This window comes from Alosa sapidissima, chromosome 23 (genome assembly GCF_018492685.1).
Source record: "Alosa sapidissima isolate fAloSap1 chromosome 23, fAloSap1.pri, whole genome shotgun sequence".
NCBI classification, from domain to species: Eukaryota; Metazoa; Chordata; class Actinopteri; order Clupeiformes; family Clupeidae; genus Alosa; species Alosa sapidissima.
The window spans coordinates 2,984,849-2,998,100 of NC_055979.1; positions in this window are offsets into that span (position 1 = coordinate 2,984,849).

The window sequence follows — 13,252 nt, forward strand, 5'->3', positions numbered from 1 at the left end:
GGAGACCCAGGTAGTGCACACGGGGAGGGGAGGGGCTCACCGAGAGGGCCGAGAGAATAGGAGAAAAAAATAGGGCGAAGCAGGCCTCGGGCTTAACGCAAAGATAACTCAAGTCAATTATCAATTTTTGACCTTACACTTATTATTTTAGCTCTGGAATATATGTATATTAGTTATATATAGACATAATTGTACCTTTGACTTCACTATAACCTATTAACAGGGGAGGTTAGGGTGGGGAAGATGAGTGGTAGAAGGAGGGGGGGGGGGCAGGCAAGTCCTGAAACTTTTTTTAAAGGATGTCTGGAGAATTAGGTTGGAAAACACAAAAAGAAAGAGAGAGTGGAAAAAAAACAACGGAGGTCTGTTCAAAGGCTTTTCTAGTGTGTTTAGACGGAGGAAAGGAGAGGAAAGGAGAGGCGAGGAGTTTCACAGATGGCTGGCAGTCAGAGGCGGCCCTCTACCCGTTGGTGGGTTGAAGTCAGGTGAGGCGCGATCCTGCTGGCTGTCCCTGCTTTCGCCCGACTCTACCACTTCCCACTGGGACACGCTGTAAAGGTAGGCAGCCTGGGCTCCGTGGCATCCAACAACAGCAGAAAAAAACACAAGGGAAAGGGAACGGGGGGGGGGGGGGGGGGGGTATAGTGTTTGTGTAATAAAACACACACATACAAATACACACATCTTCTTTTACGATTTGCCCAGAAACCACAGATGCTCTGGAACGAGCTTCACAACAGCCACGGCACTACAAAGCACCCCTATTTCAGCTGGACCTCCGGGGCCACCGTAGGAGGCAGCCAATGAAGAAGTGGTGCAGCCTGTGCGAGTTTCACGTTCCAGAACCTTCCGTAGAGGATTTATCAGACACAACTGCATGTCCTTCAACAAAGCCACTTCCTGCACACTGTGGGTTACCCGCAGCTAACCTAGTAACAACAACAGTTATTTTATTTATGAAGCCCATTTTGAGCAAGAACACAAACCACTTTCTACAAACTAAACAAAAGTGAATCACTAAGGACTTTTCACACATCTTCATATGGCCTTAAAGAATAACAATACAATAATACATAGTATAGTCTAATACAATATTTTGAGGGTTCAGTTTTTCTTTCACCTTAGAACACACAGCATGTCCATATGGCCACAGAGTGCTGATATATCATGTAGTCAGTAATATAGAGAGCTGTCTGGAAATTAATAAACAGAAGAAATAATCTTATAGGTGTTCGATGTGCCGGTTTCCTTGACCATTCAACCTGCTGGAGTACATGTCTCATTGCAATTCTCTGGGCCGTGTTCTAAATGTCACCTGTCATTTTGGTGTGAGCCAGCACATTTACACAGAGATGTTTAATACAGACACCAAGCCAGAAACACACCGCAGCCCCTTTTGATATGCAGACCCAAATATAGGAGCCAGAAGGGAACTGGTAATATTTATCTAAATTCATGTCCTGGGAGCTAAATTGAAGTCTTCACTGGGACTATGCAAAGTGCAAGCACAGCAGATACTGGCAAGGCATATTCTCTTTCTCTCTCTCTCTCTCTCTCTCCCTTCTTCTCAGCTAGGCTTCACCAGCCCCAACAACTTCTGCCCATAATGATGACTGCATTATATTTCAAACAAGATGGATTATGACCTGAGGGCCTGACACGATCCCTGTGGCAGTCGTATTTTTTTTTGGGGGGGGGAGGGGGTGAGATGGCACGGATGGATCGAGGCTTATTCTGGCCTCTCATGCTCCTAGAGCCTGAGGGGGGTGATGGGAAAAGAGACGCTGAGGCTGTTGTTGTTTTGCTGGCACGGCTGTCGTGAAAAAAAAAATGCTATTGGGAGTCGAGGACCTGGTGACCCATCCCTCCACCCCCCTCTCTGACCCCCACCTCACCTCACCTCTCTCCTCCCTGATGATCCCACCCCGGGACTGACCTCGGGTGGCGGTGTTTGCTTGGCCTGCGTTGTCGGGGAGGGTGAGGGCAGCTGGGGCCAGAGACCTGGCCCTCCAGAGCCCTTTCTGAAGTCTGAGCGACGCATCGATCCAGACAGTGGTGTCAGGAGCAGCAGAGCTGTGGTGGATAAGCGGATGATTATTCAAGGAGCCGTGAACGTGCCGGAGAGGTGAGGGGAAAAACAACAACAAACACGGAGCGAGAGAAGGAGAGAGAGAGCGAGAGAGGAGAGGAGAGGAGGGGTGGAAGGAAGGGAGGGGGGGAATGCACTTGAATGAGTGAGATGGAGAGGTGACAGATATAAGATTAAGGATGCAATGTGGTGCAGCACTCCAACACAAACACTCACTTTTTACAAACACAGCAAGAGGGATAGGGGATATAAGAAAAATGCAGATCGGATAGAGCAAAATAGGGTTTGAACACACACACACAAACACACACACACACACACACACACACACACACACACACACACACACACACACACTCAAAAACTTTTATAAGCCACACACACAAACATGCCTGACAAGCTACACAGAAAACCAGGAAGAAAAAGACGAACTGGGGAGTAAACAACCCACTTCCTGCTCCTTCCTCTCGCGTGCATGTACGCCAACGTGGGATTCCTCCACCTGGCCTGTGATTGGTACAATCCTGCTCTGCTAACGAGAAATCAGTGTGTGCCAGGGGGAGGTGCGATGGGCTCTCAAAGGCTCCTTGAAGCATGCGGTTAAACGCATGTTTCAGTGCCTACATCACAATTAGAGGGCCGCTGTGTATCGATCCGGGGGATGGGGGGTGGGTTAAAAATCGTTTGTGTGCAGAACAATCCAAAAAGAGCACCCAGTGCATGTAACGCTTCCCTGCACCGATTTAGCTGCCATGTTATGTGAAGCAATATGTGTGTGTGTGTGTGTGTTTCTCTTTGCGAGTGTGTATGTGTGTCTGTGTCTGTGCATGCGTCTGTGGATGCGAGAGAAGAAATCGGCGGACGTGACCTGTTCCCCTCCTTTCGCTTGGGGAGACACCCATTCTGCCTGAGTAGCCACTGCTCCGTGGCTCAGTCGAAAATTAAGAGGCGCGAGGCGCACACAAATCTGTTCTGGGATCAGTGGTCAGTCATGTGGAGAGGCCATGGGGAGGGTCAGCAAGGAGGGAGGATTAGGGTGGGGATGGCCTTAATGATTGACTAAGACATGAGGTGTACGTGCATACAGTATGTTAGCGCATGTGCATGTGTGTGTGTGTGTGTGCATCCATGCGTATGTGTCAGACTGTGACAAAAGATCAGCAAAAAACAATATCTCAGAACCGTAATGATTTGAGAGTACACACACACAGACACACACGCGCACACACACACACACACACAAAATCCACCCTCAGTCACAACTTCAGTCGGTATTGGATAGTGTGCAGACACACACACAAACACATTTAGGTGGAATATAAACCAGAGGGAACAAACGGATGGAGTTTGTGAGACTGAAGAGTAACTCATGAAAAAAGCCACCGCTGAATTTAGGAGAGAAATTGCAATTCTCTCAGCTATTATGCATATGGAATTTATTCTATGCTCCAGCAGCAGACCTACTGGGAGAGAATTGAGGACTACATTTCCTCGTTGTGTTCTTGCGGTGATAGCCGGAACCTATTAAATCTTCATAAAGGAAGGAATTAGCATAGGTAATTGTTTCTGGTGCAGCAAGACAAATCCCTTGGGTGAAGTTACACCTGTGTCCAATGTTAAACCCTATCATAGTGCGAGAGAGAGATAGAGAGAAAACTGCAAGAGGAAATTATAGACTCCTGCACAAGGTAAACTTATTAGAAAATGAGAAAACATGCCTTAGAGAGCATCTGGGAATACAGCCTCATATCACATTTGCCCGCGGAAGAACACTTTTATTATGCTAACAGAGCAACTTCCAAAAAAGAATTTATAGGGGAAAAGAGAACAGTAAGTACGATGTCATGCCAATCACAGGCCCTTTCTCTCCTCGTACATGTACGCACTCTTTTGCTCTGGCTATCACCTTCCTGTCCTAATCATCTGCTCTGAAAGTCAACAGGCAGCTTCTGCTAATTTCTTGGGAGTTGACGAGAGGCCGTCAGTCATCCTGACGACCTGGAGTGGGGAGAGAGGGAGAGGACGCACTCCGTGCGCAGCAGTGCTGTGCGTGACGCTCGCTCAAACCTCTTACGACAGGCGCCAGTAATGAAAATGTACTGATGCGACGCAAAAACAGCTTTCCTGTCAAGCTGTCATCCTTTCCTCCCCCTTTCCCTTTCAGTGGAGAAGAGGACGATGCCGCTTTTTTTTTCTTCCCTGTTTCGTTCGTTTCGTTTCGTCTTACGTCAACAGAACGTCCAACTCGTGATTCACGGGAAGCTATAGCAAGCAACCGCCGACAACTGTCCGGCTGTCGATCCGCCCCTCACCTGTTGAGACAAAGGCCGTGATTTATTTGCATGTTTGTTGATTTCAGCCCCTCTGATTCCCTGCCACTTTGGTCCACATGGAACGAGAGGGAGTGTGTGTGTGTGTGTGTGTGTGTGTGTGTGTGTGTGTGTGTATGTGTGTGTGTGTGTGTGTGTGTGGGTGTGTGTGTGTGTTTGTGGGTGGGCGTCTACACATCAGTAGTAAATCTGTTTGTTGAATAGACTGCATGGAGGGGGGTTAGAGAGGAGTAAGAACTTGGGGAAGTTAGGACCACACGCGGCTGAGACGATGCACTTAAGTAGAGTGGGTGCCATTTATGGGTGTCATTAAACATGTGGGTTTGCATGGTGGCGCCCGACTCACTGCAACAGATAAGGTCATAAAGGGAATTGGTGTTCAGGGAACACATGAGACGGCCTATTAGGCTGTTGCCACAGAGATGGCTTCTAGTCTGACAAAAAGTGAAGGTCACATCTGCTGTCACCCGTTCCATACAATAGTTTAGCTGTCTCAATAAACTGACAGATGTACCGTAAAAATGCCTACAGGACGATGCATATTCACAAACAGCCACTTGTGTGTGTCCTTATTGCCTCTTCTCTTTCATGTCCGCAGCGTAGGCTAAGCTCTGGTTTAACTTCATTCACTGTATGTGTATGTGTGTGTGTGTGTGTGTGTGTGTGTACACAACCTCCATACACAAAGGAGAAGAGAAATGCCAAGACATATGTCTATATGTGTCTGTGTGAGAGAGAGAGAGAGAGACAGAGGCACAAACAAGTTTCAGACACAGTTTTTCAAGGAGGTGCACTGATTATCTGAGAGAGCCCTTTCTCTGCGGCTTAATTAACGCAGACTAAACAACAAAGTGTGGCTGCCTAAATAACACAAGATGTTTTTTTTTCCCTTTTACAAATAAATAGGGCAATCATATAGGACAAGAACTCCCCCGGCCTCCCCTGCGACCACACCAAAGGATTACTCTCATCAAAGCCTGACAGAGATGAGGATGTGTTCACTCAATTCGGTAAGCGCGTGTGTTCTATGCTCTGAGCCTATGTGTCTAAGAGATTGTGTAATGTTTGTGTGTGTGTGTGTGTGTGTGTGTGTGTGTTTAAACATTCTTCTAGGTGCATAATATATTTGTGGTTATGTTATTATTAATTTCAGTGTGTGAGTCAATGTGTGTGTGTGTACATGTACACACTGCATATGAGTATGTGTCTGTGTCCGTTAGCTGATGTGTGTCGGTAAGTGTCTGTGTGTGTACGTATGTATGTGTGTGTGTGTGTGTGTGTGTGTGTGTGTGTGTGTGTGTGTGTGTGTGTGTGTGTGTGTGTGTATGTTTAAACATTCTTCTAGGTGCATAATATATTTGTGGTTATGTTATTATTAATTTATTTGTTATGTATTTCCTCACATGCACAGAGCATGTCTATGCCTTTTTCTGTTAATTGTCCGTGTGTGTATGAAAAGGCTTGCACTCCAGTAGGTAGTTGAGTATGTGTATGTGTTGGTATGTGCTTATGCATGATTTGCATTAGTGGGTTCTTCAGTGTGTGAGTCAATGTGTGTGTGTGTACACACTGCATATGAGTACGTGTCTGTGTCCGTTAGCTGATGTGTGTGGGTAAGTGTCTGTGTGTGTGCGTATGTATGTGTGTGTGTGTGTGTGTGTGTGTGTGTGTTAGTAAGAGAGTGTCTGAGACAATCCTGACATCCCCCCCACATCCCCCCGCCCCGCCCAATGCTGAACCCCCCCCCCCCCCCCCCCCCCCCCCCGATCCCGACTGTGCCAACACAATCCCATTGGCAGCGCTCCAGGAAGGAACATCTGGCACTTGAAAGACACAAAGCACAGAAGGTGAGCGCCTGGGCCCTAGGAACAATGCCAGGAGCAGTGAGCAGCGAGCCGCGCCACACCACACAACACCGCACCACACCGCACCGCACCACACCACACTGCACCGTCTCCACCAGCCCTCCTCAAAGTCCCAGAGGAGGAGAGGAGAGCAGAGACAGACATGGAGAGTCAGAGGGAAAAAAAGGAGGAAAAGATGGAGAAAGACATGGAGAGTCAGAGGGAAAAAAAGGAGGAAAAGATGGAGAAAGACATGGAGAGGGAGGATGGAAGGGAAAAAAAGCGGAAAAGATACAGAGTCAGAATGCTAATCAGGTGGCAGAGGGCTGCAACTGCACATACTTAGGAAAAAAAGGAGGCGAGAGAGAGAGAGAGAGAAGGAGGGAGGTAGATAAAGAGACTAAGAGATAGACAGAGAAAGAGATGGAGGGAGAGAGAGAGAAATCCACAAGTGGGCATGCTGCCTCCAGTAGCTGTGGTATGTTACAGTATGTGGGCCAGAAGCGAGAGAAGGGGAGAGAGAGAGAGAGAGAGAGAGATAGAGCACCTCATGCTAACACCTCCCCACAGTCTGAGTTTACTAATTACCCGCACCAGTCCCCTGGGTTCTCTGTATAACACAGTGCTCAACCTGTGGCCCAGCAAAGCCACCCCTACACGTAACTCTCTCTCTCTCTCTCTCTCTCTCACACACACACACACACACACACACACACACACACACACAGCAGAGAACAGAAATCCTTGTGATTTGTACACTACCAGTAATACTTAAACTCTCACACAACAGTGCAATGTCTCAGTAAAAATATAGGTGTATACTAAAATAATATAGATATAACAAAACTTTAATAAAAAACAAACAACAGATTAAAATTCTAACATATAAAGCATACACAATGATGGAGTATACAATATTATTTTTGCCCCTTTTGCTATTTATTTGTGTGTGTGTGTGTGTGTGTGTGTGTGTGTGTGTGTGTGTGTGTGTGTGTGTGTGTGTGTCAGTCTTCAGCCAGATGGCTGAGGTGTGTGAGTCGCCCATAGAGATGGAGGGCAGCTGAAGGCGTTGCCACCAAACCCATTTTGATTAGACGGAGGCTCTGGTGCCATGAGTGTCTGCCAGGATGGGCTCTCTCTCTCTCTCTCTCTCTCTCTGTGTCTCTCTCTGTCTCTCTCGCTCTCTCTCTCTCTCTCTCTCTCTCTCTCTGTCTCTGTCTCTCTTTCTGTGTCTCTCCCTCTTTCTCTCTGTTCTCCTCTCAGCTCGTAAAACTCTTCAATCGCTCCGCAGAGGTTTGTCTCATCTTTTCACTCTCTCCATCCAAGACGCCGTTTTCAGGGGACTGAGATATGTGACTCATTTTGTGTGTCTTCTTCATCCAGCCATTCTTCTCTTCCTTTCTTCATCTTCTTATCTTTCTCTTCTTCCCCCCCCCCCCAAATATCATGTGGCTTTATTGCAGCCATAGTAGAATACATTATAGCATGAAAACCCTTTCTGTTTCCCTTTCTTTGTCATACACTGGGAGCATCCTGTAGAACAAAAGACTTATGTAAGCCACTGCAAATGAAGTATCAGTTTCTGAGAGTGTGTTGGTGTAATACGGGAGTCTCTAGGAGTGCGATGATTTATTTATATATTTGTTTGTTTTCGTGCTCCATTACTCCTGAGCAGTATGCTAATGTACTGTTCTTGTTTATGTGTGTATTGTTATGTCAAAATATTTAGCTCTCCCTAGTTTGCTCGGAGGAAATTAAAACAAGGTTTTCCACTATTATTGTGTGTGTGTGTGCATATGTGTGTGTGTGTGTGTGTGTGTGTGTGTGTGTGTGCTGGTGAATGATAGGAAGTGGGTCTATTTGAAGTTCTGAGGAAGCAGCCAGTGGCAATGCCAGAAAGCCAAGCTTTAAAATATTTCACTTGGAAAAGGCACGTGGGTCATGGGGAGCGGGAGTGAACATTTACATAACAAAACTGTCAACCAAGCTGGAGCCATTTCATCAGAAAATGCTTGCTGCACACACACACACACACACACACACACACACACACACACACACACACACACACACACACACAATAGCTGCCCCACAACTGTCTGGCACACTTATTTTAAAAGGAGGAGCTGGAGGTTCCGTGCGCCTTGCCAAAACCACAATGATGGTTTTACTGTACATGGGCTGCATTGCCGGGTGCAATTTACAGCAATCTTTATAGAGTGTCACTGTGCAGTTTATGGTTCATTGAAAGTACTGTGGACTCTTTTTTATAAGAGTGCTGCCCAAGATGTGTTTTTGTTCTGTCACAACGAGCAGAGGAGCTATTTAGGAACCTGGATGAAAGGCTTTCATGAATGCTTTTCACATCACTGTAAAAGTTTGACATGATGTTTAAATGCTTATATACACACACAAGAGAAAATGAGCAGTTAGTCCATGAGTGGTTGTGAGAACTGACACAAATTTCTGACAGAATGAGTTGACCCGAAAAGAAAAAGGCAACCTCACTGTGTCAATGAAATCAGTATACACGTTTTTTATTGTTGTGGAGTTGTCATGCCTGACTACAACGGTGTTCCTCCTTGGTAAGCAGAAACAAAAACAATAGAGCATGAATCGAGAGAGAGAGAAAAACAGAGAGAGAGAGAGAGAGAGACTCCATACTCATTTGATAAGGGTACCAGAGTGCTTCCTCCTGTAACGCTACCTTCACACCTTCAACCCAACTCTGCTTTCACTAAACGAACACAACATCTGTGCTTGAAGTGTGGAGTAAATAAAAAAGAAGTGTGCAACTGATCTCTGAACCAAATAAGCATATTGATTGAAACCGAAATGAAGTAGGCAGATTGCATCTCTTAGTGATGAATAAACGTACTCAAGGCTTAGTCAGGGTTAAAGGAGAGGGGGAGAAGGAAGGAGAAAGCGAGATTGAGATAGAGGGGGATGAAGGGAGAGAGAGAGGAAGAGAGAGAGAGCCATCAAGATGGTCCAATCAGGCTATCAGTGGTTTCTATTTGTCTGGAACTCTGAGGTGATGGCCTTGATTTCAAGGGCTCTCATCCTGATAACACCATCGTTCACTGTGACTGTGCATGCCAACAGACGTCCACACACACACAGTTACTGGTGCGCTCACACGTACGCACGCATACACACACACACACACACACACACACACACTCTCTTCTATGATGCACATAGACCCCTATAAAAAAAACTGTAGGTGCAGCACATATAGGTGTCATATGTACTTTTATCTGGAGATAACTCAAGAATATGTATGAATGCTGTGTGTGTGTGTTTGTGTGTTTGGGCATGCATGGGTCTGTGGGCATGCGCATTTGTGTGTGAGATCGAGTCTGTTTGATGTGTGGCCACTCCCCTCTCTGCTTCAGTGATTGTGGGCTGGGAAACAGTGCTGTTGCTGAGTGTGTGTCAGTGGACGTTTGAAGTGTGTCCACTACTCCTCTCCGTCCGGTTGACTGTGTGATATGCAGTGTGTGGAGCTGGCTCTCGGATGTTGGACTAATCATCTCTGTGTGTGTGTGTGTGTATGTGTGTGTGTGTGTGTGTGTGTAGGTGGGTGTGTAGGTGGGTGTGGGAGGGGGCAGTAAAGCTAAGGGGGCCAAATAGGACACTGGTATGTAGGACACACAGCAGCCTGTCAGAAAGAAAGAGAGCAAGTGAGAGAGAGAGAGAGAGAGAGAGAGAGAGAAACAGAAAGAGAGAGAGAGGGAGAAAAATAAAAGAACACATGTAAGAGGGGAGTGAGATAAAGCAGGCATAGGTTGAGAGACAAAGAGAGGGAAAAGACAAAGAAGACAAAGAACAGTCAACACTGTTAAGAACAAAAGAGGAAGAGTAGAGGATCGGTAAGAAGCAAGTGGTCAGATCAGAAAGAGCAGATTGTCCAGGCAGGTGTACCAGCCAAAAGAGATACGGCAAGAGAGAACCACCATTTTTATCATCGATTTCACAGGCACTCAAGAACCCACCAGTAAGACAAGCTATTCCACTACAGAGAGGCGTAAGACAAGCTATACCACTACAGAGAGGCGTGTTACACCTTTATCTTTTCATCCATAGCTACTGTAACACATCATAGCATACTATGAAATAGGTACCACAGTGGCTGGAGAAAAAGGTCTTTAAAGGTAAAGCACATGGCTTCAGGAGCACAGAAGGGAGGGGTACAGTTAAATTGGTGTTGAGCTCAAATACCAATCTTTTGCTAAAATAGATAGCGTAGCCTACTTCCAATAGCATGGCAGACTTCTCCTTCTGATACACAGAATAAACAGTGTGCACACAGGGCTAACCCTACTCTTCACTGTTAGCCATGAGGGAGCCATGTGAAGTAAGTGTTGTGGTTCCCACTGTGAAAGCCATAGGATGCCCAATGAAGCGGTGCCATGCTATCTTTGAGTGGTCAGAGGTGAACGGTTGACCTCTGGGGGCCTCAGCGGGCTGGCCGGTGTTAATGGATGCTAAACGCACACAGCCCTCATCGCCATCGGATCACTGGCTCGCTAATCAATGGCTGATTAACGCGAGCAAACGATGATACGTGTCCAATTAATTTTCATTTCGGTGACACCTCTCATTGGTGTGACCGCTTCCTCCAATTAAGAGGGAGATGCCTCCCGCGGGTGAGACACCAACGTCACGTCAACGTGGAATGTTGAAATTAAAACATATCTGTCCATTTGGCCATGAATGACCAGCAGTGATGAGGAAACAGCACTAAAGTCGAATAATTGTACTTCTAGAAATATGCTGTACCCAGTCTATGGTGCTGGTGTGTTGCAAGTCATAAAATTATTTCATGAAAGAAATTGATTCCCCAAGCTCTTTATAGTTATCCCTGTCACTGTGTTTTCTAATGTGAAGACATAATATTTTGAACACCCTGGAGAAATTGTTATCATGATATCATACCACACCGTAAAAATGCCGCTAGCAACCGCACTGATTACTGTGTGCTTGATAAGTATGTACACATCAGCATTGTCATGCTGGAATGGAAGCTGTTCCCATTGGACCATCATAAAAAACACTGTTTAAGTGTTTCCAGTCTGGAAACGTAGTTAGACATGCAAAAAATAAAAAAACAGCTGCATTTTTAGGGCCCCTTGTGACATTGCCTATCTCTATTTTACTGCTTCACCTGGGTGCTTTAGCAAACATGTGTGCTGCGAAGTAGGCTTAAATTCATTCAACAACAGTGTGTGTGTGTGTGGGGGGGGGGGGGGGGGGGGCAAGATTTATGGGTCAATCTGTGGCACCTTTCAAACTAATGTTCATCAAAAGAAAAAAAAATTAAAGCTTAATGGTATCAGGAAAACTCACAACAACCCACCCAAAACTTTGTCATTTTTTCCCTCTTTTTCTTTGCATCCAAATTATCGCTCATGACAACCATACATCTCTCAGGCGTGGCACACTCCTGGCCCACGCACAAGAACTCACCCATAAATCCAAAAAATGACACAAGAATGGAGGGAGAAGATGAAAGAAAAAAAATGTTCAAACCATATCAGTTTCTACAACCTCTAGCGATTTGCTTCTGTGTTGCTGCTTTAAAATGTCTCAAAAATGTGGCTAAACTCTCATCTCTCAGTTCTCTTCCCTTTTCCACCTCCCAAATACTGACAGATATTAAAGTTTTGTTTTGATCATTTTTTAAGGGCCTAAGATGAAGGCGCCTGAGAGCCTGAGGATGAAAGATGACGAGACTGTGGGCTGAACACCATGCCACTCAGCTCCATATTTGTCGGCAAAGATTATGTGTTGCAGGGAAAAAAAAGAAAAGATGATGGATGAATTTTTGCCATTACCCCCCCCCCCCCCCACACACACACACACACACACACACACACACACACACAGACCCCTCCAACGCACCGAGGGGATAGACGGCATTTGAAGTTACCTAGACCGCCCTGTGTGATGTCAGGTCAGCGCTGAAACCGTTTAGGCGGAAAGTGTACTCCTGTTCCCGTTCCACACAAACACACACACACACACACACACACACACACACACACACCTTTGCCAGTGGTTCCTGTGCCAAATCAAAAAGGAATCTAAGCAGCCAGGCATTGAGCTTCCTGAAATAAGATGGATGTCAGAGCATGGCTTGTCAGTGGTGCGAGGAGCCAGCGACACATAAGCATGCTAAAAGGTGGTGGTGGTGGTGGAGGTGGAGGTGGAGGTGGAGGCAGTGGAAATGAAGACATAACTGCCTCCTGAGAGCAGGTGTCACCTCGCACAACTCAGCTGGGGGTTGAAAGACCTGTCGAAATGGAAATGTGTATATTTGTGAATGTGTCTGTGTTTGTGAGTGAGTGAGTGTGTGTGTTTGTGTGTGTGTGTGTGTGCGTGTGCGTGTGTGTGTGTGTGTGTATGTGTGTGTGTGTGTGTGTGTGTGTGTGTGTGTGTGTGTGTGAGTGTGTGTGTGTGTGTGTGCGTGTGCGTGCCGGTCCCCATTCTGGAGCAAGGTGCCCCTTGTGTGCTCGGCTCGGCTGCTTCTCTGTTCGGGTGACTGGCTGGGATAATGGTCCTGCCATCAGCTGGCATTCACATATGGCACGGACGCCTGCATCCCCCAACCACCCCTCCACCCAACCACCACCACCACCACCACCATCACCCAGCCCACACCCCCTCCTTCCTCACTCCCTCTGTTTATCCCGACCGTCCGGTGCTTTTCTCCGGAACTTTCCCTCACTAGGGGGAGCAGGGGCATTGTCTCTTTTTAGCCAGCGTCCTCCACCTCCATCCCGCTGTCCCCTCTCCGCCCACTCTGGCCGTACCCTTCCTGCCCCCCTCCCCCACTCTCGCCCTTACCGCCCTGGCCCTTCCCCACTGTGTCGGCTCAATGTCACATCTGGACCGGAGCTGTCACACTCACCCTCATGTCGCTCACAGATGGCCTCCCGATTTAGGGGGAGAGACAGGAGACAGAGAGAGAGAGAGAGAGAGAG